This window comes from Anoplolepis gracilipes, chromosome 16 (genome assembly GCF_047496725.1).
Source record: "Anoplolepis gracilipes chromosome 16, ASM4749672v1, whole genome shotgun sequence".
In the NCBI taxonomy this organism is placed as follows: Eukaryota; Metazoa; Arthropoda; class Insecta; order Hymenoptera; family Formicidae; genus Anoplolepis; species Anoplolepis gracilipes.
In genome coordinates this window covers 629,783-653,647 of record NC_132985.1, presented here as the reverse complement: position 1 = coordinate 653,647, position 23,865 = coordinate 629,783, and the positions used below count along the sequence as shown (strand labels likewise).

General features: G+C 39.0%; 2 protein-coding genes across 4 annotated transcripts in view; one reads left to right on the top strand and one right to left on the bottom strand.

Annotated features, from left to right (window-relative positions):
* LOC140674375 (uncharacterized) overlaps positions 1–23,865 on the bottom strand; it is a 204,455-nt gene that overhangs the window by 34,257 nt on the left and 146,333 nt on the right. Inside the window, exon 6 of one of the 3 annotated variants that reach the window (XM_072907852.1) lies at positions 9,882–9,990. The exons of the other annotated variants lie outside the window; for them this stretch is intronic. The gene's annotated coding sequence lies outside the window, so the exon portion shown is untranslated. The remainder of the gene's footprint in view (positions 1–9,881; positions 9,991–23,865) is intronic. 3 annotated transcript variants of the gene reach the window in all.
* LOC140674374 (uncharacterized) overlaps positions 1–23,865 on the top strand; it is a 168,311-nt gene that overhangs the window by 23,076 nt on the left and 121,370 nt on the right. The window lies entirely within an intron of this gene.

Here is a 23,865-nt window from a genome sequence, read left to right as displayed (position 1 = left end):
GGGGGGAAAAAACAAAAAGATAAATTTAAAAATCAGTGAGAACTTTTCGTGAAGAAAGATGTCAGTTTTCAAAATTTTGCGATAAAAATTCTGTTATCCAGTCTAAGGAGGACGGAGTTTGATCAAGGTGCCGAAAAAAAGCCGATAGGAATAATGAGGTTCCTTCCGGAGAACACAGGTCGATAATTTAAGAACACGGTGTAATAACCTCCTTGACCCAGATAGTGGGAGGAAAATCGAAGGCAGGGACAGACATATTGGATGCTTGGAGATGGTTTTTCGTCCAAAGCTTTTTATCCTACTTCTCTATCCGCTAAGTCTGCAACCTCTTGCTCTGGAATTTTCAATCCTTCCGAGACGCGCGTGTATTTTAGACAAGTCCGATAGATTTTGCAACAGCACACTTACATTTTTTTAAAACAATTTAAATTTTTTACCCTCGGTCTTAGCTCGGTAATAATTTATTCGACATAATTATTAAACTACCAGCAAATAGAAAATTACCAAGTAAGTATCTAAAGTTCAAAGTATCACGAGAAAGCATTTATTTTTTTGCAAAAATGCAATCATGATAACAGTGAGTAAGGATATCACGGAGAGATTCAAATAAATTTAAAGTTAAAACTTTTATATGATGATTGATCTAGCGTAAGAAAACTTAATTATGGGGAGAGGTAAAATTTATATCATTATAATTAAAAAGATATTACTTATAACATAGAATTTTTTCAACTTGCCAAATAAAAAATTAAGATCGTAATCACTAAAACGTAATATATATGAACGCGGTTTTTGTTTTTTAATAATCGCCAGCAAAATTTAATCTTTAAAGAACCGAATGTGTCTAAAAATGATTAAACTGCACTTTTCTATACGGCGTTAACTTTATTTGATATCGAGAACGGACCGAAATAAAAATTGTTCGCGACTCTCCTCATGACTCGATTCGCTAAATAATTCGTCTCCTTAAAATAATAATTCGAAGCTCTCGTTTATTATCGTTCGTTTATTATAAAATTACATATCGTCGTGATTCGAGGAAGCGCCAATCAAGAATAAGAGAAACATAGAGTATCGGGCGATAAATTAAGAAATCAAATGAATAATCTTCGAGATGCCAAGGACCAGAAGATACAAAGACCATGGGTAGATTTTAGCCGCGCGGTACTTATTCAGCTTCCCTCCGTTTTTCTTCCTATCTGCTCCTTAAGTCAGTGGTTCTTAATCGAGGGTGTCACGCATCTACTAGGAATGCATTAAATTTTTGAAAGCGTTCACGCGCAAGTGATTTTTTTTTTTAATCGATCGATCAAATAAAAAATGAATCTCGCATATTCTCGCATAAAAATAGCTTTCGTATTTATTTTTACGAGAATATACATGCGCGCAAAAAAATACATATTTTGCGTTTTTTTGAGAGAGATGCCAGTGGTTTAAGAACCACTGTCTTAGATACGACACCGTCGTCGTTCTCGCTTCTCGCTTCTCGCTTCTCGCTTCTCGCTTCTCGCTTCTCGCTTCTCGCTTCTCGCTTCTCGCTTCTCGCCTCTTCCTCGATCCTTCTCTTTTTCATCCGCTTTGCTTCCGCATCACCGAACCACCCTCGAACAAGTCGGCGGCGCCATTGTCTGAAAAGTTCCATTGAATTCTGAACTCCGACTGTGTGTGCCGTCATAAAAGGCCTCTTTGCCGGAATTAATGCGCGGGAAATGGAACTTTTATCGCGCTCGCGCGTATGTCCCCTGAGCGTTTCGCGACACGTGCGCGTACATTAATAAGGAATCAGGCGGTGAGTGGTGCGGAATATTAGTTGAAATTTCGTTGAGATTGGATAGCTTACGCGGAATGTGGTGAAATTAACGTTTCTCTTTTTCTTCTCGTACAATCTGAAAATGACACTATCGATTCCGATTACATAAAGGACCAAAGGTCGATGCGTATAAATATCGAGAAATTGTATAACGTAACGGAGGAATGTTGCGGCGCATAAATGATAATGATTAAGATGGATGAGCACGTCTTACTTTCATTACTTTTAGTGAAATAATGAAAGTGAGGTCGAAACACGAGCAACCTGGTGACATGACATCGGCGGGTCATCACATAAACCTGAGTAATTTGTCTCTTGGCAAATTGCTACATTTTACTATCGCTTGGAACGAAGTCTTTCGAATAATAAAAAAGAACAAGTTTGTCGAAAAGTTGGAGATTAAAGTCGATATTTCTCTCTTTCGGGAATATACAAATAAATTTATCTATTGTACACATTAATTTGTCATTACTACTTAATTTTTTTTAACTTTTCTTTAACAAGATTTACAACTGTATTAATTAATGAACCGAAAAGAGAGATATAGTCATATATCGACATATTTTACTAATTTAAAAAAACTCATTTATCTCGATACATTTAGTAAGAAAAACCTGCACGTATAATAATTTCTTGCTAATGACATCAATAGAAAGAGATAACAAATACGCGCGAAGCAATCGCCATCGCGTAAAAGCTTTGACGACTTTAATATACTTCGGCACGAAAAGGTATGGACGGGTCATTTTTTTGAATCGGTACATTAATTCCACGGCACTTTTATACGACTCGTAAATTGCCAAATGTATCCTGCAAATGGTGATGAGCGATCGTTACTCGAACGTCGTCTCCCTCGGCTGTTATGGGGCTTGGACGGCGCTTCGATTGAATATTTTATCATGTTTCATCCCAAGTGCGTATTTACTACTAGAAAGCTAATTCGAAAGTTTATGATGATTAAGATCCAGAGAGGGAATTCTATGATCGATTACGGTGATCGATAACGTTCGAATTGCGTTGTCGAAAATAATTTATTTGTGAAATATATTACTTTCAGAATACATAATCATTCCTGCATTATTAATATTACGGCTTTGATACGGTTTTTTTACTAACAAAAAATTTTGAGGATTAAACTATATAAAATTTTAATGAAATAAATTCCATTTTAGCTCCAGTAAGCTGTAGAAAGAGGGATTCGTAGTTCGAAATATTTTACAGATTTTCACAGGAACACGATGTCTCTCAATCTGAAAATTAAGTATCTCGTAAAGAGTTAATAACATATTTGCCAATATTATTTTTTTTATTCCATTGATTCCCACGAGCTTTCTTCAAGTACGATTATCCGTCGCGCGCTGACAAAATTAACCTGATTCCTGCCCGTCAGCAGCCAGGCGGATCCAATTTCCATTGCTCGATCCAGCGAAATAAAAGTCTCCGGTCGGTCGGCGTTTCCGGCACGAATGGAAATTAGATCCTGCCGGCTAATGATCGCGATTAACGAGAACGCGCGAGGACGAAAGAATAATACTTTTCGTCGCGTCACTCTGGCAACGGTAATCGCTATACTTTAATCCGTCGACCGGATAGCGATAAATCGAAATATTTTGCGATTCCACGCTTGATTAAGAAACTTGAAGAAGAATATTCTTCGATTCACATATATACATTGTTTTTTTTTTATCCTATCCTTAATAAAAAAAAAATTCCTCTTATTTCTTTATCGACTCCTTTTCTTTCATTTTATCCGGATTTATAATTCACGCGATCGATTTCACATTTTTTATTTCCAATCCGATTGTTATGATCGAGCATTGCCTAGATTACGTAATATAATCTGTTGCGAGGTCCCGGCTTTGAAGTTCTATCGCGTGTCCTCGTGGATAATTCGCCGTTAGACGGAATATAGAGCGTTCCAGCGGGCGAAAATTCCATTCCTCCTTTCCCTCCCGTCCACCCCGATGGCCGACTTTCCGCAGCGGCATCCAACGGAATTAGGGTAGGTTGGCGCGGTTTGTTCCTCTTTATTTGGAGCGCGCCGCGGGCTGCGGGATTTTGGGGCGGCTTACGGTCGATTATTGTGGGAATATATCGGCAGGCAGGGATGGAAGGGTGCGGTGCGCGGTGCAGTGATCGGTATATCGCACCTGTGTGAGAGAATCGAGGTCAATCGACGTATGTGTGCCATCCGCAAACGCAATAATGCCTGACACTTTGGCCCGTCTCTCCGCACATCCTTATCTCAAGCGTGTATACGTATGTACACATATATACCATATATAGCGCACGGCGCACGCGTCATCTTACTAAAAGACAGTATTTCTTCGGAATTCGTACTCTTGACGTAATTCTCGTCGCGTTAAATTGCACGACGAGAATTTTCGCGCACATTTATGATAAGATCTCGAGAGTAAGATGAGCGGGAGCTTTACTTTCTCGTTACAGAGCGAGTCAAGAGCGTATTGTGTAATAAGATTTACGTATTCTATTATGCAAGAGATATGCGGAAAATACATCTTAAAATAGGGTGTAGGGTGAATTAAGAAATATAACATACGCATAAGTGAGATTACCTCTGTTTTTCATCCTTTTATACAGCATTTCCGACATTTTTTTCACATATTAAAGTAAATTTGAAAAAATCTTTCCCGTCAGATTTTCGCGTAGACTTTGATTTCCGAACGGACGAGATTTGCTTCAACATCTGTCAATTTGCGCGCGGGCGCATTTCGGGCGTCGATCGGGGAAAAAGCTCTCTGCATCCGCCCCGGGGAAAAATCCCCGACGAGGCGCGAAGAACAACGGACAGTCTTTCGTTTCGTTCGGGATGATCGATACGACGTGCGATTCGCATCGACATATATATACTCTACTCGGTCACGCGGATACGACGGATGCGAAACGCGCATCGTCGATTTTCGACGGTGGGATTTATCGCGCGTCGAAACGTCGGTGCATTAAGTAATATCCCGAGACGAGAGATTTATAGGCGGTATCTTGGCGCGATCCCTGCGGATACGTATCGTACGCTTCGCCTCCAAGAAATAAAGTCTCTCTCTCTCTCTCTCTCTCTCTCTCTCTCTCTCTCTCTCTCTCTTGTCTTCTTTGATCCGGAGATTCCGGTGAACCGAGAAAATCTCGCGGAGCTTCTTGTCACGCGAATGCTAAGCGGAAGCGCGCAAATTCGACGGAGTTTCTCTTCACCATCGCGATTCACTGGACGTGTTTCAGACAGATGATGCGCAGTTAAATGCGAGCGATTGTGAAGCGGTCTATTCAGAAAGACAGACTTATATAAATATCTTCTAATTTTAATAGAAATTTTGTGAAAAGTTTTCTCAACCCTTGAGCATGCCTCGATGTCTTTGATTACCTTTTAGATTAACGTTTCGATTAATTTATATAGCTTAGGGCGACTAAAAGTAATATTCACATCTTTGAAGATTTAAAAAATTGTTTTGCTTTAAATTAAAATTATCTTGGGAAAATAAATAACTTTTATACTTTGATACACCGTATCGCGAACTAAAGGAATTGTTCGCTCTTCGATCTCAATACAAACTTTCGCAAGAATCTGTCTTTGTTACTTATCAGCGATCCCTTGTCGATTTTCGCGCGCAGATAAATCCCCCTTGCGAAAATTTCGCGTCGCGAATTTCCTGCGTAGTTTACTAGCTTCAAAAAGTTGCGACAGTTTAACGAGATCAAGGCACAACTCGCGAGTCGCGAGCACGATGCTGCATTAAGATAAGCTGGATGATTGTTGATACCAGACGAGAACCGGGCGTCGCCGTAGGAAATCCTCTGCAAGTCGCTGCCATCCTCAGGTGTTTCCTTCGTCCCTCCCTCCCCCAAACGCGACTCGTGTTTTCCTTCCACGCGGAGTCCGAGACGATCTCCGGACCATCTCTCCCAGACAAATTTTAATTACGGCCTCTTACTCGCTTCTTGCTCCAGGCAATAAAACATGTTTCCATGTCGACGTCGCGATTTTCAGAAGTTAAAATTTGAAAAATGAGTTACATATTCATATACCTATGCCGTTTTTCATAATACGATAATTTTTGTTCATTAAAAGAATTGCACGGAAGAAAATTCATTTTTAACATTAATGTAAAAAATTGAAACTAGATAAAATTTCTTAAATTATTAATTATATGATATAATTTAAACATTTCTATTCCTCTTACTGATTAGATTGATAAGATTTAATTTAATTATATGAAAATTTTTAATTTAAATCGAAAAATTCATGCGCTTATGAGGAATGTTTAAAACCAACAAGGTAAATTACTTTCGCGATCTTTACTTTCTTTGACTTTTTCTTTGTCGCGAGAAGGAGTTATGATTAATTGGATGCGGCGAAAATCGCGAAGAAAGGGGATCCCCTTCCGGCGAAGAGCCGCACGAAGAGCTTCTTCGTCCAGAGCATTGTATCATCTCGGAGGGTAAAGTCGAGGTGCATATTTCATTCTTTATTATACGCGAGAGAGCCGCGCGCGTGCGCGCTTCGTCGCCCAGCCGCCAGCCGTCAGCCGCCAGCCGCCAGCCGCCAGCCGCCAGCCGTATTTTTACAACCCGGAGCAGCCTTTCCCCTTTCGTCTTGTTGATCCGTTAATTCATTTTACGCGACCACGTTCGTACACGGTGCAACGCAAACGGCGCGGACACGCGGCTGCATTATCGTGTTAACTCGCTAACATTTTTCTCGTTGTTTGCCGGCCGACAGGCCGGCTTTATCTTTTGTGGCTCGCGCTCGCGATATTATAATTTGTAATTCACCTCGGTCTCTGCTATCGCGAGGAAGAGTCGAGTATTAAAATGCCGCTTCCTACGTTATAATATTTCACGTTTCGCGTTTTAATGTACGAATGTAATATAATTTGTCCACCAGTCTGTTTTAGTTTGTTAAAATATGCCACGGCTTGTGTTAAAATCTTTTACAAATGTTAAAAGCGACGTTTTCATTTGGCCATTATTATATACACAAGCATGGACAATTAGTGTGTTATTATTCTACAAAAATATTATTCTGCACTTAAAAATTATTCTTCATAAAGCTAATTAATTATTAGTCATATAATTACTCTAAATAAATTAATCTTAAAATCCGTAGAAGAAAGGCAGCAAATTTCAAAGCATGCAACTTTCAACTTTACAAAACTCTAGAGAAGGGCATGAAAAAAAAAAAAAAAAAAGCATGAAAATGTAACTGAATGTAACTGAAAAGAGTGTACGGTATAGCAACAGAATGTGAAGACGAAAAAGAGGAAAAAAAGCTTACGTTGAATTAAAGAAGTGTAGTTTTTCTCGCGATACAAAACTGTCGAGAGGCCGCGAATCGCTATCGCTGATGCTCGCCGCCGAGTCAGCGTTGGCAGTAGACTATGCCCGAAGGAAGAGATGGGAATGAAACAACGAGAGTCCTTCAGGACTTGGACAAACCGGCGGCAAACGGAGTTATGATCCCACAATATCCTCTTATGATTGGATACTTGCAACTTTTTTGGCCATCTCTTTCTCTTCCCTCGTCATCCGTCGACGTGGCTCTTCATCCCTCCCGACACCCTCTGTCAAGTTTTTAGCATCCGTTGCACGTTCAACCGCGCCACGGCGACTCGAGACTCGAGACTCGAGACTCGAGACTCGTCTCGTTCCCTCCTTCTCTCTCTCTCTCTCTTTTTTTTTTTTTTTTTCCTTACTCGAGAACTCGCGGCAAGGGGGAAGGGGGGATCAGAGATCGCTGGTTTTGCATATCGTTTCAAGTATACTACGACCGCGTGTTCGATCCAGCTTGACTTTTCGCGATCAACTTTTTTCTACGAGAATATATTTGTCTGGCGATTATACTAAAGCGTAACTCGCGCGTTCCGTTTGACGTGATTAAGGCATTCACAGCGGGTGACAACGTTACAACCAGCTAACTAATTGCGCTTGCTTACGTAGGTTAGCGAGTTTAGCTCGCGATGAGAGACACGCGCCGGTTATCCTAATTGCAACGACGAACCGTTCTCTGTCTCGAGAAACAGGAATCTCTCCCGGACATCCTCAGAATTGGCCAACGCCATTCGTCGTTTCCGTCACCGTATCTCGGAACCCGGTCACGCGCAACGCGTATCAATCCTTGAGCTCTTTCCTTTTCCCCCTTTTTCTTCTTCTTTTTTTCACCAACGCGGCGCAGGAGAGAGATAGACTTCGTTCCTCTTCCTCCCTCTCGATCTTCAACGTCGAGCGGAAAATTAAACAAAAAAATCGTCAAGATCCCTTTCAGCGGCGAGCAATCACGGAGGTTTGCCGCCACCTCTTATATAATCGGTCGGTGAAGAGGACGTCTAAGGACTTGCGCGACTGGTCCGCGCGAGTTTCTTTTCATCGAGAATTTAATATCACCCTGTAGCAGTCAGGCTGGCACTCTATTTCGCCGTTGATCCATTCCTCTTCCTCTTTGCTCCGTCACAAAAAAAAAGCTACTTTGTTTCATCGCGATGGTTGTCGTAATAGGTAGCATGTCGTGTGTCGCGTGTGCGTCCGAGCTTTTTTCAACCGCACTTCAGAGTGACATTTCTGATAAAATTCATGTTGCCGATCGTTTTTTCAAGCTCTAATGCGGAATACGTGTCGGACTTCGATTTTTGTAGATTCCAACGTGGTCTCGAAGCGCATAGTAAGTAGAAAAGGAAATGGAGTAGCCTTATTCTCTTTTAAAGAGAATTGTAAATGAAGAAAATAAATACAAATTTTATTTGCATTTAGTTTGCGCGCAAAGATGTTTTTTCCGATTCTTTTTCTTTCTTTCTTTCTTTCTTTCTTTCTTTCATTAATAGAACAAGAATAATATCCTGAAAATTGTAAACTCTCTTTTCGCTATACTATAAATAAATCAGCAATGTAATGACTAGTAATACGAATCAATAACTTGCTGCTCGTAATATTTTCTTCATATTAACAAATAATGACTATACCGATCGAGTAAAAATAACACGATGAATAATAATGTGCCTCATTTTATCGATAATCAATGGGTTTTGTGAACACGATTTAGCGGTTGCAGGATTATCAATACGTGTTACAGTTGTTACCAAAGTAGGACACTGCCGTTAGGAGCGAGAACGAACGTAAACCTCAATAAACACGGAATTCGCGGTATTTTTTCGCCGATATCCATCGTACTTTTGACTCGCTGTAATCTTGCTCTCGATATCACCGGCAATAAATTTTCAGCCTAAAGACTGTGGTATAATCAAATAACGACGACTTTTACTACAATATGTGTGAATAACATAAATATAATTAAATAATTACTTATTGAACACATTTTTTTATTTACTTACTAAAAATGAAATAAAAATAAATTTAAAAAGATGAGTAAATGCCAAGATAAAGCACTAATAGAAAATATATTTCATTTTCTTAAAAAATAATTTTAATATAATGTATTGAAATAAATAGAGTTATATTTTCTCTTTTTTTATCAACCATTACGAATATGTGATTTATATCTAAATCAATTTTTTTTTAAATATATATTCTTATTTAAAAAATATTCTTTAGTTTCTTATTATATTTTTGAATTACGAGTATTAATTCCATTTGAATGAATGATTTTTTTAATAAAATATATTATTTAAAAAGTTCCATAATTTGAAAAATTCTAATTCACTTTTAACTTAATTCGCATTTGTTCCATTTCGAGCAGATGCATCGTAACAATCTGCCATGAAAACTATTATTTTTCTCAATTCATCGGATCACAAAGTGCTCTACCAACCAAGCACCCGAGATCTTTTTCAATCCTTCACGGATATCATCCTAGTCGTTTCACTCAGCCTCGAAAATATTCCCTACAGCACTGAGTATACACTCGCGCGAGTCATCCCCCCGTAGCTTCGTAATCCGCACGCGCTTCGTTCGAGCTCGTAAACCTGCACTATTCGTGTTCGTAAACATTCCACGACGAGACCCTTTCCCTTGTATGAAGGGTGTGCGTCGGTTACCCTTATGAACTCGACTATATTCTCTTGGATACGAGCAAGCAATTACTTGTTCGACTGACGAGAGACGTACTTACTTGGAACTTTAAAGCCATTTGCGCGATGGCTGTCATGACGATAGTTGTAAATGGAATGCATTGTGTATTCGCCGAGTACTTGAGTTTCGCGATTGCTCAACAGGATTATCTGTAACACAAAAATAAATAGAAAATATGCTTGTAGGAAAATAATTACGTATAACATGTATAACGTGTCAGTTTTAATCTATTCGATGAAACAGTTGTGTAACTGCATAATTTGTAGACAAGCGGAAACGTCGTTTCAAAACCAGCATTTGATTTCTCATACGCGAAAGCCGTTCGTTTAATGTTTCGAAACTATAAATTATTTTCTCACTCTCATGTACGCGTCCAAAACTTATTTCTGCTCTCTCTCTCTCTCTCGCTCTCTCTCTTTCTGTCCCGTTTTACGATACCAGAAAACCAAGCGGGAATTCGCTTTCGTCGCGTCACCAGTCGACACGATTAATCAGAATTCCTTCGTTAACCACGTCACAACCCCCGTATGCAACTGACGTGAAGATAACGTCTCCGATCTCCGAATCTCCTGAGACGGGATTACGCTACACGCCGTTGCGACCTGTCATATGTACGCGATTATGCGCGAGATTTCCCCTCCCCCCTTCCCCCCTCTTCTACCCGAGCTTTATCACCCTCGCAAGCCGGTCCATTCCGGTTTCGAGCCCTCCTCTTTGGCGAACGTGTCGCAGAAACGCGCGGACCGCGTTACCACTCTCCATGGCGTGTTTCGGACAGGTCGCTTCATGTATTAATCATACGAGCCGGCGAGTATAAAATATTCGTCGCTCGACCAACTTTGAGAAGGTCCAACAATGGTTGCGTTCAACAGAGAAACTTGTCGAGCTCGATGGTTGGCTCAATTTGCTAAAAAGTAATCTAAGAGAATTATTCTCGACTGTTATATATATATATTTTGTAATTATTTATTTTTCATGTAATTATTGAGAATTTAATTAACCTCTTTTTTTTAAATCTTAATTTATTCGGTAGTGGTACTTTTTATATTGAAAAAATGACGATTTCTGCGTAAGATATTTGTTTCAAGTATTTTACAACTCTCTCTCTCTCTCTTATTTTCTTTATCCTACCCATGCTCTAATTTTGCTGCATCCTCGAAGATTACGTCGCAAAGTACACTCCACTGCAACTACAGGGTAATCCGCCACGCACGAATCTCGCGGATCTTAGCAGAAAGCGTTTTCTCCGGGTTACATTATATTTCAACGGGGAGATATATTTTCAGCGCGACATGCACATTTGTTGGTAGGAAAAAATTTCGATTTTAAGGACTTATATCCGACCATAAGCCGCATCTAGAGATCAGTTGTTTGTCGATAAATTATAAAGTTTATTCTTGCGACAAATCTATCCGACATTAATACGACTCGCGGACGTCGTATCAACGACGTTTGAAAAATGGAAAATGTACAAAATAAAATAAAAAAAAGTACATAAAAAATGCAAACATTTAGAATTATGTTACGTCCTATGTGACGTTAAAGTTATATCCTTTCGTTAAAAGTTTGTGTTTGTAAAAATTTTATATGCACGTTACACATGCAGCTTATCGCGTGTAACGATCCAATCCGCGTTTATCGTATACCTACTTAAATCTCAAATGCTTCGATCAATTTTCTTGATTTGCATACGTTCTTCTGTTTAGGAGGATCGCGCAAAGATACGAATGCATGTCGGACCGACCGTAGATCAGCGCGACAGGATCTTTTCTCGCGGGAGTCTTGTACTCGTCTCTTGATTCGCCGTGTGGAATCCCGGTGCAACGTGTGCATAATGCATGGCCCGATACGTGTTGTGATATTTTTGGCGACGGTGCCGGTGCCGGTGGAGGGACGTTACTCGCGCTACGCGCATTCAGCATCTCTGACTCGAGGAAACTAACGCATCTCTTCGCACGTCGCGTCGAGAGTCGAGAGGCGATCTCTTCCTTCTCCCCGCGCTTTCGATTTTCGTTCTTCCTTTGATCGCCGCGGCCGTGGGAGACTGCACATCGCGGGATAACTCGACGCGTTTCCGATTTACTCCGCGTACTCCCTTTTGCGTCGAGGGCTTTGACGCGTCCTCTCCCTCGGGAATCCTAAATATTTCCTAGGCGCCTGGCGGATTACACAGATGGAATCTGATCGAGGATGTTTACAATTTCGATAAGAGATATTCTTTGAGGTGTGTATATTGGATTTCTCAAGGATGTTACCACACGCATATATGAGAGAGAGAGAGAGAGAGAGATGTGGCGTTATTCGACTCGGTGGAAGATTCTTCAAAGTGAATCTGAAGTGAATGAACCAAATATGCATACTTTTTTCTCCGCTGATAGGATAAACTAAACTATGATGGCCATAGGCTGTAATTTTTTCGCTACATAGTGCGCTTTTTTAGTCATTATCAAAGATAATCGATATTTACAGTACTTTACGTGCATACATTGTTCGAAATAACGATATTGTGAATTTTATATCGTCGTTTTTTACTTTTGACTACCTGCAAAGTTTCTCATTTGTCCACTAAAACCTACTAACTGTTATAACGTCGAATAAATGACAGTTAAACTATCGTAATCGACGTTAGACATATTATAAAGATATATGTAAATTGTTATATGATTGCTATAATTTTTATTTTCGTTTTCACTATTTTTTTATAAACATTATGGCCATCTTTTCCTTAAAAAAAGTTGGGTAAGATGGCCAATGCTTATGTTGTACTATAATATAATATTTGATAATATAAAATTTCTATTAAATATTTTCCTTTTAATTTCCATAATATTACGTAATTTAAGCTGCAGTGAAGATAATATGTCAACATTATTAAAAAATAACAAAAATAAAACCGAGTTTAGCCTATTATTGCGAGAGATCTTCGTTCTCCCTCTCTCCGGTTCCGTGACGATCACGTCCGACGATCGATGGTGAAATAATTCCGTAATATACGTCGTGACTTATTGACGAGTCATTATTGATGCGAAGAATCTCGGCGCTTCCTTCGCGTGTTCTCGCAACGATTTAGTAACTCGCGCGAGAATCGGTTTGACGTCGATATTAATATTTCCCATACCCATTTTACGAGGAAATCATCCGCGAGAGAAGTCAAAGCTCAAAGCGGATAGTTTGAAATATTTAGTTTCTTTGAGACTCGGGCCGCATATTCCGACTTGCTGATTACCCGAAGGGCTTTTCTATCAAGAGAAATATCCAAAACGACTCGCGGCGGGGCTTTCGTACCGTCGAGTGCAAGCAATGGTTAACAAGAACCACAAAGCAAATGAGACCGACGTTAGTACAGTCGGTATTCTCGTTCAACTCTCGTTGTAGGGAGCTTAGGAATAATAACGTTGTGCACCACCATGTGCTACAAAGGTCAGACGGAATTCCGGAGAAGCCGCGGAGAAGCTACACTTTCGTGCGGATATAGTTGACCGCGCGATGATACTATACTTTAAGAAAACGCGCAATTAACCGACCGCATTTTAACCTTTCGTGATAATTTAGCTTCTTAACGATGAATACCTTATAGTCACAAGTTTTAGCACGATTTTGGCAATCAAATTTTCGACATTTCTGTAAAGGATATATATTTAATTTGGTATATATGTATATATGTACCAAATGTATGTGTCGTATTATCATATCGATCGTTGTATTTAAAATTCTATAAAGTTCCACCGTCGAACATATGTTTTCGATGGCAATGTTTATGTACGCGACTTTCTAATTTCACAATAATACCATAAAGACGAGCTCGAAAGACAGAGCAAATAAAAAAATCCAAAACAAAGAGAAAAAGGTCAAAGTTGAACGGTAGAGACGCGAAGACGAGAAAGACAGTATCCCCTCCCTCTCACTCTCTTGTAATTCTTTTATAAATCCTTAATAAATAATTTTCTTAACGCGATAACACTTCGTTTATTCAATGGTTAGGTTATTAAACATTTAAAATTAAATAAAGCCACATTATATGATTTGTATATAATAATTTCTAATTTCTCTGAAACACACCTTTTGAATTTTACGTTTCAATTCATGGCGCCTTTGTAGCTATAGTTTTTCATAGAGTCTTTAATATAAAAAAAATTGTTGCTTGCAATTTTGTAAAACGAATGGCATTCTTTGCCATTGTACGTCAAAGGTCGAGGAATTTCAATCGGGCAAGATGCCATAGCGATTACCATTTCTGCCATAAGACGAAACATTTCCAGCGATTCAATCATCCGCGCGCGCGCGCATCGAACGAACACTTGTCTTCGCAACAATAAAATCGTTCCGAGAGAACTCGCCGTCTCTCGAAGCAATTTCAGATAATATTGCCACGGAGATGAACCTAACCGGAAGGTAGACGAAGAAAAGTGATTAGAAAGTTCATCGTCGGTTAGATTCTTTCGGTTAGATATCGATGTGATTCTCGACAATTTCCGTGCTGAGCTGAGCCGTCGTCTCGATTGATGGCGCATATCGTGAACGCGTCGCGTGTAATAATGCAATATCAATAATTCCTCATATAAGAGACCCCTTGAAAACTAGATTTATGTAAGATAAGACGACGACATAAATTGCATTGCATGCGAAAATAATTTACGAGTTATACGAGCTTCCTGGCAGTCAATCATTTTCACTAAAACGCTCTTCCATCAATTATTATAAATAGAATAATCATTTTGCTAATCATTTGCTCTTTCTCTTCCTTTCTCGAATCACAATCGAACGATCGAGATAGACACGTGTCGTAAAATGCATAATCGCCACAGGTGGATTACGGGCGATTACGTCATTGAGAGACATCAGAGAGAGTGGTGGCACGTGTTCCAGACGATGAGGTATCGCCCCGGGGACGGGGGTCGAAAACGCAGTCCTGCTATCGCAGTCTGGCAGATATACCCGGCGACACCGTCATCGCGCGCCAAGCGTCGTGAACTCGCGCATTCGCCCTGTCGTGATCATAAATTGCGGCGAAACCGCGGTATCGCGACGGAGGTCGCCCGCGGTTGCCACGCAGTAAATAACATCACTCGCAAACGTCGACTTGGAATTACGCTCTTGGAATTACGCAGTCTGGTAATTAATCGCGCGTGGAACGTCTTCCACACATTTTCCACAATCAATTGCTTCCTGGCGATAGTCGTACTTATCTGCTTGTTATTATTTGCATGGAAAAGTTCATTCGGCGATACATATTGATTTTAAATTTCTTAGTTATAATAATAAAAATGAAATAACTAAATATTTTCTTTCATGGAAAATAAAAATTAAAACTAGCGAATTATTTCGCATCAATCGGCCTTAAATTTTTCACAGATACATATGCAATTTCTGAAATACGAAACACACTCAAGTTCTATGAAGCGGCTTGAAAAGAATGCACGATAGCGGCAAGAAATCGAGTAAATTGAACGAACCATTTCGTTGCAACAATCCCGGCTTCCGTGCACTCCCGGTTTTCAATTAGCTCGAGAGATCGTCCAAGTCGAAGGTATACGATCGATTAGGGGAAGAAGTCAGGTAGAGGCAGACGGTGCCCTTACTCTTCTTGCTGGCCGGGCTCGTTTCCACGAGTCAGTAGCTACGTTTCCGGAACGCGTTTACGTGGCCGCGCCATTAAATCCTATGCCGAGCGATCGCTCGTACGTTTTACGCGGATCACGCGATGCGTCTGCCTTCCCGCATCCCTTCTAACAGCCTTCTTTTTCTTCTCACCCGATATCCTGGATACCCTTTGAAACGAGAGATCATTTACAGCATCGGGAAAATCAATGATGCTCTCCTCGTCGTTAAAAAATATCAACGTCGCTCGCAATTTATCGTATAAGAACAATGGAGAAAGATAAGATTGGAAGGGACGGGAAAGGGGCGGGATTTTAATCTCAAGTTTATATTCGCCCATAAATATGTAAGATAATTTGACAAATTGAAATCTCTGTGCAAATTATCATAATTTTCATTTATCATTTTTTCCAATTTTTTCCGATTACTTATGTATCGATATTTTAATTAAGGAAAGATTTGTTGTCAAGTTGTTCAACAGTAGTAATTTTACTATAAAAAAAAAAAAAAATTGATGGAACGTTGTTTATTTATTTCCATATCGTTTCTGAAATCGTGAGTTGTAAATCATTCGATGTAGCATGCGTACCCCGTACGAAATTGTAAATAAAATTCTATTTTTTACTCGATTTTAACTAATACCGAGTAGTTGATCTCAAATAATTGAATCGAGAACCGCTTGCTGAAACCAGTTCAACTCCGCACTGTTTACGCAGGCGAGCGTTATTTGCGGCATGTTTACTTATCATATATGGATACTGCGCGGACTGACAGCTGCCAGTTCGTTCGATAAATTCGGCAGAATTTGAGCAAGATTTTATTATTAAACAAAAACGAGACGCACAAATTTGAAATTTAATTCTGAAAAGATAAAATTCTATGTAAAGTGAGAAAATAATATCGCACGGATTCGTCAATTACTCGTTAAAACTAAATAATACACGCCTAGATTTAACACATGACGAATAAAAAAAAAAGTCTTCCAATTTGTAAAAAAAAATTTCCAATCGTCATTGTCAGTTTTATTTAATGCGACACGTCGGAGGGAAAATAAATTTTTTAAAATCCATTATCTCTTCAAAGCGAGCGATTCAATAATAAATGTTTAACGTAATGCCTAGATAAATTTCGAACGTTAGGAGAATCGCCGTCGCGTATCGCGTGCATCATTTTGCCAAAATTCGAAATAAAAGCGATTCGGATTCGCAGATAACGCGCTATATAAAATAGTTTCGGGAGGGTGATTTCGCTAATGTCGGGTAGCTGGACTATTTATGCGCGACAGGGCTGGCGTTTGTGCGCAGAGATACGCGAGCTCGTCGGTCACACTTACACGCACGATTCACCGTATACGTGTGCGCGCACGTATGTGCCGCACTTCCGGCCGGGAACTACCCTCGCCATTTCCGGACGATGCATCATTGGACCCCGATAAAGTTTGCAACCCGCCGCCGCCGCCGGCGAAACTCGCGGCGGCGGCGGCGGCGGCGGCGGCGGCGGCGACGACGGGAGAGACAAAAAGGAGACACCCCTCGGTAGGGAAGGATAGCTGATACGAGGGAGGAAGGTGGAGAACGTTAGCCGAAAATTCCATCCGACCCTCGCCTCGACCTCCGTCGAATTTCCGGTGCGAATCGGGCTTGTGAATAATTTCCGTTGGTTTCGCATCGGCGATCTGAACTGCAACTGTTCTCTTTCTCCGTTGTCTTTGACGCGCCTGGTCTAGATGGCCAATTGAACAATTGAAATCTGTTATGATGTATATAGTTTATATGAAAAGTGCACGTCCAGTTATCATTTCTTTTTCTTTCGTCTAACAATAAGACTATTCTATATTTAAACGGTCGAGTGGAAGTCGACGCTAAAGTTAGCGCTGTCGTCCGAGCTTACGTTCTTCCTTCGTCGGACAATTACCGAAACAAAATTATCGCTATAAACTTTCCGCTCGACGCAATTAAATCCTCTCAGGGGACGACAAAAAAAAAAAAAAAAAAAAAACACGCGAAACAAGTATTTTAAAGAGCTGACTGTTCCGGCTCGCGAGTCCGTTAATCACCATTTCTCATTCTTTGCCGGAAGAGGCGAATCGGAGGAAGGCAGCGACGCGATCGAGAGATACAAGAGTCACACCTGTTTCAGCGCGCTGATCGATAGTATCCTGAGAACGGGATGGCTGTTTGCGAGAGGTCCTTGACTAATGATCGTTTCTCGTGACGGGGCGCGATACAGCGAGGCGCGGGAAAGAGATGGACGAGGAGACGGAGACGGCGACCGGCGACCGGCGACCGGCGACCGGCGACCGGCGACCGGCGATGGTTCGAGCAGGATAACGTGGAAGCGACAGGTCCTGGCGTTCTAGGCAGGATAAGAGGGAGGAGAGATGGATAGACGGAGATGGAGAAAGTGAAGGGGAGAGGACAGATAGGGGATCCGTATTCGAGCAATGAGACCGGGTGAGCCTTGGATAATTAGCAAAACAGCGGAACTTGGTCGTTAGAAGCTCCTTCCCTCCATGTTTCACTGTCGTCTACAGGGAAGCATCGATCGTACGCATCACGGTATGCACCGCTGCGCTATTATTACTACTTATTCACTCTCCTCCTCCCGACAAATAAGATTTGATAAGAGGTGAGTCGCGACTCGCGACTCGCGACTCGCGACGAGATCATCGAGAAAATTGGCTTTTACGAGAGCGATATTGCCTGATATTCGACGGTGTAATTCTTTCTCATTCTTTCCATAGAAAACACTCTTCTCGTCTGATATTTTATCCTATATTTTTATAAACTGCAATGAGATCGCGTTTATGATAAATTTTTTAAATTCCTACGAAAGAATTATATATCGTGTATATATAATACAGGTATCGTTCTAATGGAAGATGGAGAAAAATATTATTTTTTAACTGACGCTAATTAACAACAGGAATTATTTGAAAATGCCATGTTAATCCAATATTAATCACATTTATCGAAATTTGATAATTCATGAAAATCTTGACATAATTAAAGTCACTGTCTTATTAGTCCGATAATTTTTTCTCCGAAATTTTATGCATTTTACGGTTCTTATTATACTTTTATTCTTATCCATGTCGAGGATAATTTTTATTTATATTTATAATTTATTAATTTATAAAAATCAGAGAGAGAGAGAGAGAGAGAGAGAGAGAGAGAGAGAGAGAGAAAACGAAAGATTGAAAAGAAATATCAGTTTTATTATTCTTTTAATGATAAAGTATTCGAAAGAGTTCCAAGTACTTCAAGAGTACTTGATCTGGTTAATTAAAAAAATATCAAATTATCACACACTTGCGTTAATATCGCAAAGCCTCGAGTCAACAATGACGTAGCACCAAAGTTGTAATTATGCAAATGAATCCAGACGGACAAGGTCCCTCATCGTTTGGAATTCGCTCGGTTCCGTCCGAAGCAATAGCCGCGCAAATGAAATCATTCGGTAAGACGGATTTAAAGGATTCGAAGAAAAAGACTTGCATCACAAAGGGGCGGTCAGCGTTGACCAGCCCCTTTTATGTAAGCATTAAAAAAAGATCGATATGTTCCCGAATTCTCTCTTTCTCTCTCCTTGACGGTCGAACAGATGCGCTTCAGCAGCTATTATCGAGATTTATGAGACCACGCTATGATTAAATTGCAAATATGTTATTATCAAAACTTTTGAAAATCAAGTATAAGAAAATTAAGTATATTGTACATTTTTAACGTTTTAAATAAATATAAGTAAAGAAAATATGTTTGAAAAACTGCCTGTCCTTCTTTCTCTCTCTTTCATGTATATTAAAATATTTAAGGAATCAAATTTATTTATTTGAAAATAATCTAAGAAACGAGTGATGATTAGCAGACTCGCGATATACATATTCGATTGCGTTAACGTTATCTCTCACGGATAAATGTCATTATTTGCTTTGTAGTTTACTCATCCCGGATACCACGAGTTCGGCATCCGATATCGTTTGTCGGAAATGAACCGAGTGACGATGACCCTCGAAAATCACGTCGCTCGACGAGAAAGAGGCACGCTGTTTCGAATGCAAACCGAGTATCGCATCTCCGCAAAAACGCATTGTGATTCGAAACACGTGGTCCGGACCTACTTGATCCCAAATGTCTGATGGATCGATGGAAACGAAGTCGGTATCGAACCCCGGGAATGAGATATTAATTCGTAGCTTTCGGGGATCGACCGGGGGGTTCCTTCTACAGCGCATAGTTAATTATTCTGTCAATTTGCTAAATATCGACTCACAGCAAGGCAAAGATGGCGTGTAATTGTAGATGATTGTTCGCGATGTCTCTTCCTCTCTCTCTCTCTCTCTCTTTTTTTTCTCGTTGGATAATATTGCTGACATACCAAGTGTTATTCAACAGTAATTATTTAATTCGCGATAAATGATTGTTAATTTTTAATGTGGATTCCGAATGTCTTTAAAAATTGCACGATTTTTTTCAACAGACCTTTTGCTTAAATTCTATATATATATATATATATATATATATATATATATATATATATATATATATATATATATATAATATATGGCTAACAATCGTGAAACAATAATATTATTAAATTTTTGTATCACATATTAGTTTCAAGTAGATATTCATAGTGACATTTATTAAATATCGAGACGCATAAGGCAAACTTATTTTTCGGAATCCCGCCTTTCGAGATCGTTTAAATCAAGAGCCAATATTCACAAACTTTTCGAGATATCTATTTGCACTTAGATTCGACAGTCAAGACACTCTTGGATGGACGGTACTTAAATTGTTTCAAAACTACTGAAAGAAAGGCTCGCAAGTGTCTGAAGAAGCTACTTCAAACTTGAAAACGGTGGTCTCTGTTCTTGACATCTTTCACTTTTCTTCCATCGTTCTCGAATCGAATCAAAAGACGATGTTATTTGCTGACATTGGTTGAATTTTATCAATGAGGCGTCTCGTTTCTATCAAACCGGATTATTTCCTGGCGCATTTCCTTCGTGTTTTTAAATCTCACTCCTATCATGATCCAATTCAATTCTAGTGAAGCGAAAACTTTGAGTAATGATCAATAAAAGTTTTTATAGGAAAAAAGTTCCTTAACGTTAGCAAGTTAAATGTTTTCCCGATAATATCTGAATCTTCATTTTATTATATGACAATATTGACGGATATATTTGTAGGATGTTAGTTCAAATATACATACGCTTCTGTTGTAAAGAAATTAAAATGCTATATTTTTAGATTAATTCACTTTCCTTTTCGAGATATTTATTATATATTAATGTTAAAGTTTAAGAAAATTTTTTGAGGATTATAAATATACTACATATATTATATACATAATTATTACGAAAATAAACGAATAAATATATAATTGTCCTCCTATATATTTAGCTGCAATAAAATCACTGCTAAATTTCATTCTTTAATCTAATTGTTTCGTCAGCAATTCTTTTATGCAGTCGTATCTGTACAGCAGTCTTTGATACATTTTTCAGTTTTGTTCATTGATATTTTCACGCTCGGCTACACCTTTGCAATCACAACGAGACTTGAAAATCGGTTATTGAAAGGCAATTCCGTGATGCGATTTTAGCTACAGCTGCTTTTCAGCAACCAAGATAAAAAGAATGGCGATCTGCAATTGTTCGCGGCGATATAAAGTGTAACCGGATGCTGCGCAATAATACGTCTCTTCTCATCGCGCCGGTTCAGCGATTCTCCAGAAATTTAGAACACGAGAGCTTTTTACAATAGTGAGTATACATGCGGGTGCAATGGCACGTTTTGGTTCTACCGGTCGCTTTTTAAAAATAAAACGCACAATGTTTCTTCATATGAGAGTTGCACGCGAGAAGGGCCGGCATTCTAAATATGCGCATAAATATGGATACAGGTAAAAATTCTGAAAACAGCGAGCAGCTTGAATTAATTTCTCTTTATTCACAATGCGTTGTTTTATAAATTCTTCGCGACGCGTAATGCAACAGAGTAATGTGTGTGTGTGTGTTTTTTTCTTTCGCGCGGAAATGAGAGAAAACATTTTTATTTAATCATTCTGTCGTAAATAAAAATCATATAATTTGGACATGGTTTGAAAATTTCTCTTGTGTTCTTTTTTAATTTATTATTTGTTATTTTAAAATGGATTTATCATTTTAAAATAACACGCACGATATTATGATATCAAAATGATTACGCGAAAATCTTTTGAATTTCTTTTTTTTATTATATAGTTATTGTCTATTTAACGAAAAATCGACATATATATGGATGGTAAGAATAATATTCCATTATTTCTTGAAGAAATAGTTCTGAATTCAGCTAAAACATATGCTTCTAATAGAAAGACAGATGTACATTATAGATAGATTAAACATTATACTTATGTTTTCATTTAATATTCTTAATCATTCTTCTTTTTAATGAAATACGCTCGTAACTGCTTCAAGCGAAAAAGAGAGAGAGAGAGAGAGACAGAGAGAGGGAGGGGGGAGGACACCTGCGGATGTATTTCTAGAAAGACCGAGTAAATGGAAAATTGAAAAAAGTTTTCTGACCAATGTGTGTTTGTTAAGCAGAGTAGGATACAAGCTGATACCGCTAACGATACGCACAGTTACTATTTTTATTTTCCTTCTTTGCGTTCTCGCGTGAAAGTTAGTTCCAGACTCGCTTTACATTATTCGTAACTTCGTGCTGCTCGCGTGATTTGTATATATGTATACTCCCACTCGCGTGCCAAACGACAACGTTATTTTATTAATTCGTGTTATAAAAATTTTTCTATTTTAAATTTATTCGATTTATACATATACTATAAAAAGTCCCGGCCAAAGATGATCTCGTTCAAATTACATGCGCGCAAAATCGCTATATTATATCAAAAAGGAAAAGTATATCGTGCGCGTAATCGTTCCTATATATCGAGAGAATAATAAATTTGTGTGTTATACTTGTTACTGTGTATTCGTTGTGTTATTTGTCTATGTACAATGGAAATTCTCATTTTCTATTATCAATTTAGCAGCAGAGATTTTATTTTGAATTTATGAAAAATTTCATAGCTAATTATATGAGCTCGAATTAATGCGATGCGAAACGTCTTATAAAACGACACGAATTAAGTGCCTCGTGTAATTGCCCGTATATATCAATCGAGAAATAACAACGCTGACAGTGGACGAACGTAGACGACTTTATTATCATAACACGTATCTATCTTTTAGCACTCTCACGGGACATTTGTCTTCATTATTTTCTCGCGCAAAGGCGGGCTACACGCTTGGCGTACACGAATAGTAACTTCCGGTCAGTTTTATTCCCCGTCGTAAGAACGCAATCTAAAATTGAATCGCCGCGATACGGGAGGGGGGGGGGGGGGAGCAGAGAGGGAAAGTCTCGTCGAGTCAGCGAATCTATCTTTCGAGTAAGTTTTTTTTTTTTTTTTTTTGTTTTTTTTTTCAAACATGCGATCATAACTCACGAATCGAAGAATTTCAATATACATATATTTGCGATGAAATATAAAGTTTCAATATTTCAAGGGGACAGTTTCGTTCGCAACATTCGCGATATATGAATCATTTACAAAATGGAAGAATTAATAATATATTATTAATTAATATTAGTAATATAATGTAAATATATATTTTTAATATATCATATTTCTCAAAGCGAACGAGTTATGTTTTTCATGTGAAAATGAGTAGAAAAACAAGCGGAATAAAATATTCGAGAAGTGGTAAGTGGTCAGATATAGATGGAATCTTAAAAACGTTGCGTTTCGAATTTGTGCGTTTGTGACATGTGACCAAAAAAAAAAAAAAAAAAAAAAAAAAAAAAACTACACTCAAGCCACTCGATCGACGAATCGATGCGAAACCGCAGTAGCAACGTTGTTAACAGCGTATCCGGCACCGAGTGGATTAATCGAGCGTGTTACACATTTACACGGACGCAGCCGGTATGCACGAACCGTCGTCGGCAAACGCGTTGGCGATCGGCTACCTCGTACATTACGCATCCCTCGACGTTTAAGCGGTGAAAACGCGAACACGTGCATCGGAAAACCGCTTGGCAAATAGCGAGATTAGTGTCGATCTGTGTACATACATTCTGAATCAATGTGGATGCACGGAAGATGTAAATCGCTCTGTCCATGCGTGAATCGCCCAAGACGTTTAAGTCTCGCTGCTTTTAAACGTGATTAAGTTGCGTGAAAACGAATTTCTTTTCGCGCTAAATGAAATTCATTAAATTGTGAATGCCAGAAACGCGCGATTAAAGAGATATTTAATTGTTTGAATGTTTTTACGTATCCTCAACTTTTTCATAAATTAAAGATGCAAGCGCCATCGAAAATCTCTACCTTCCGATTTGTAAATCTGTTTATAAGAATTTAAAAGTTGC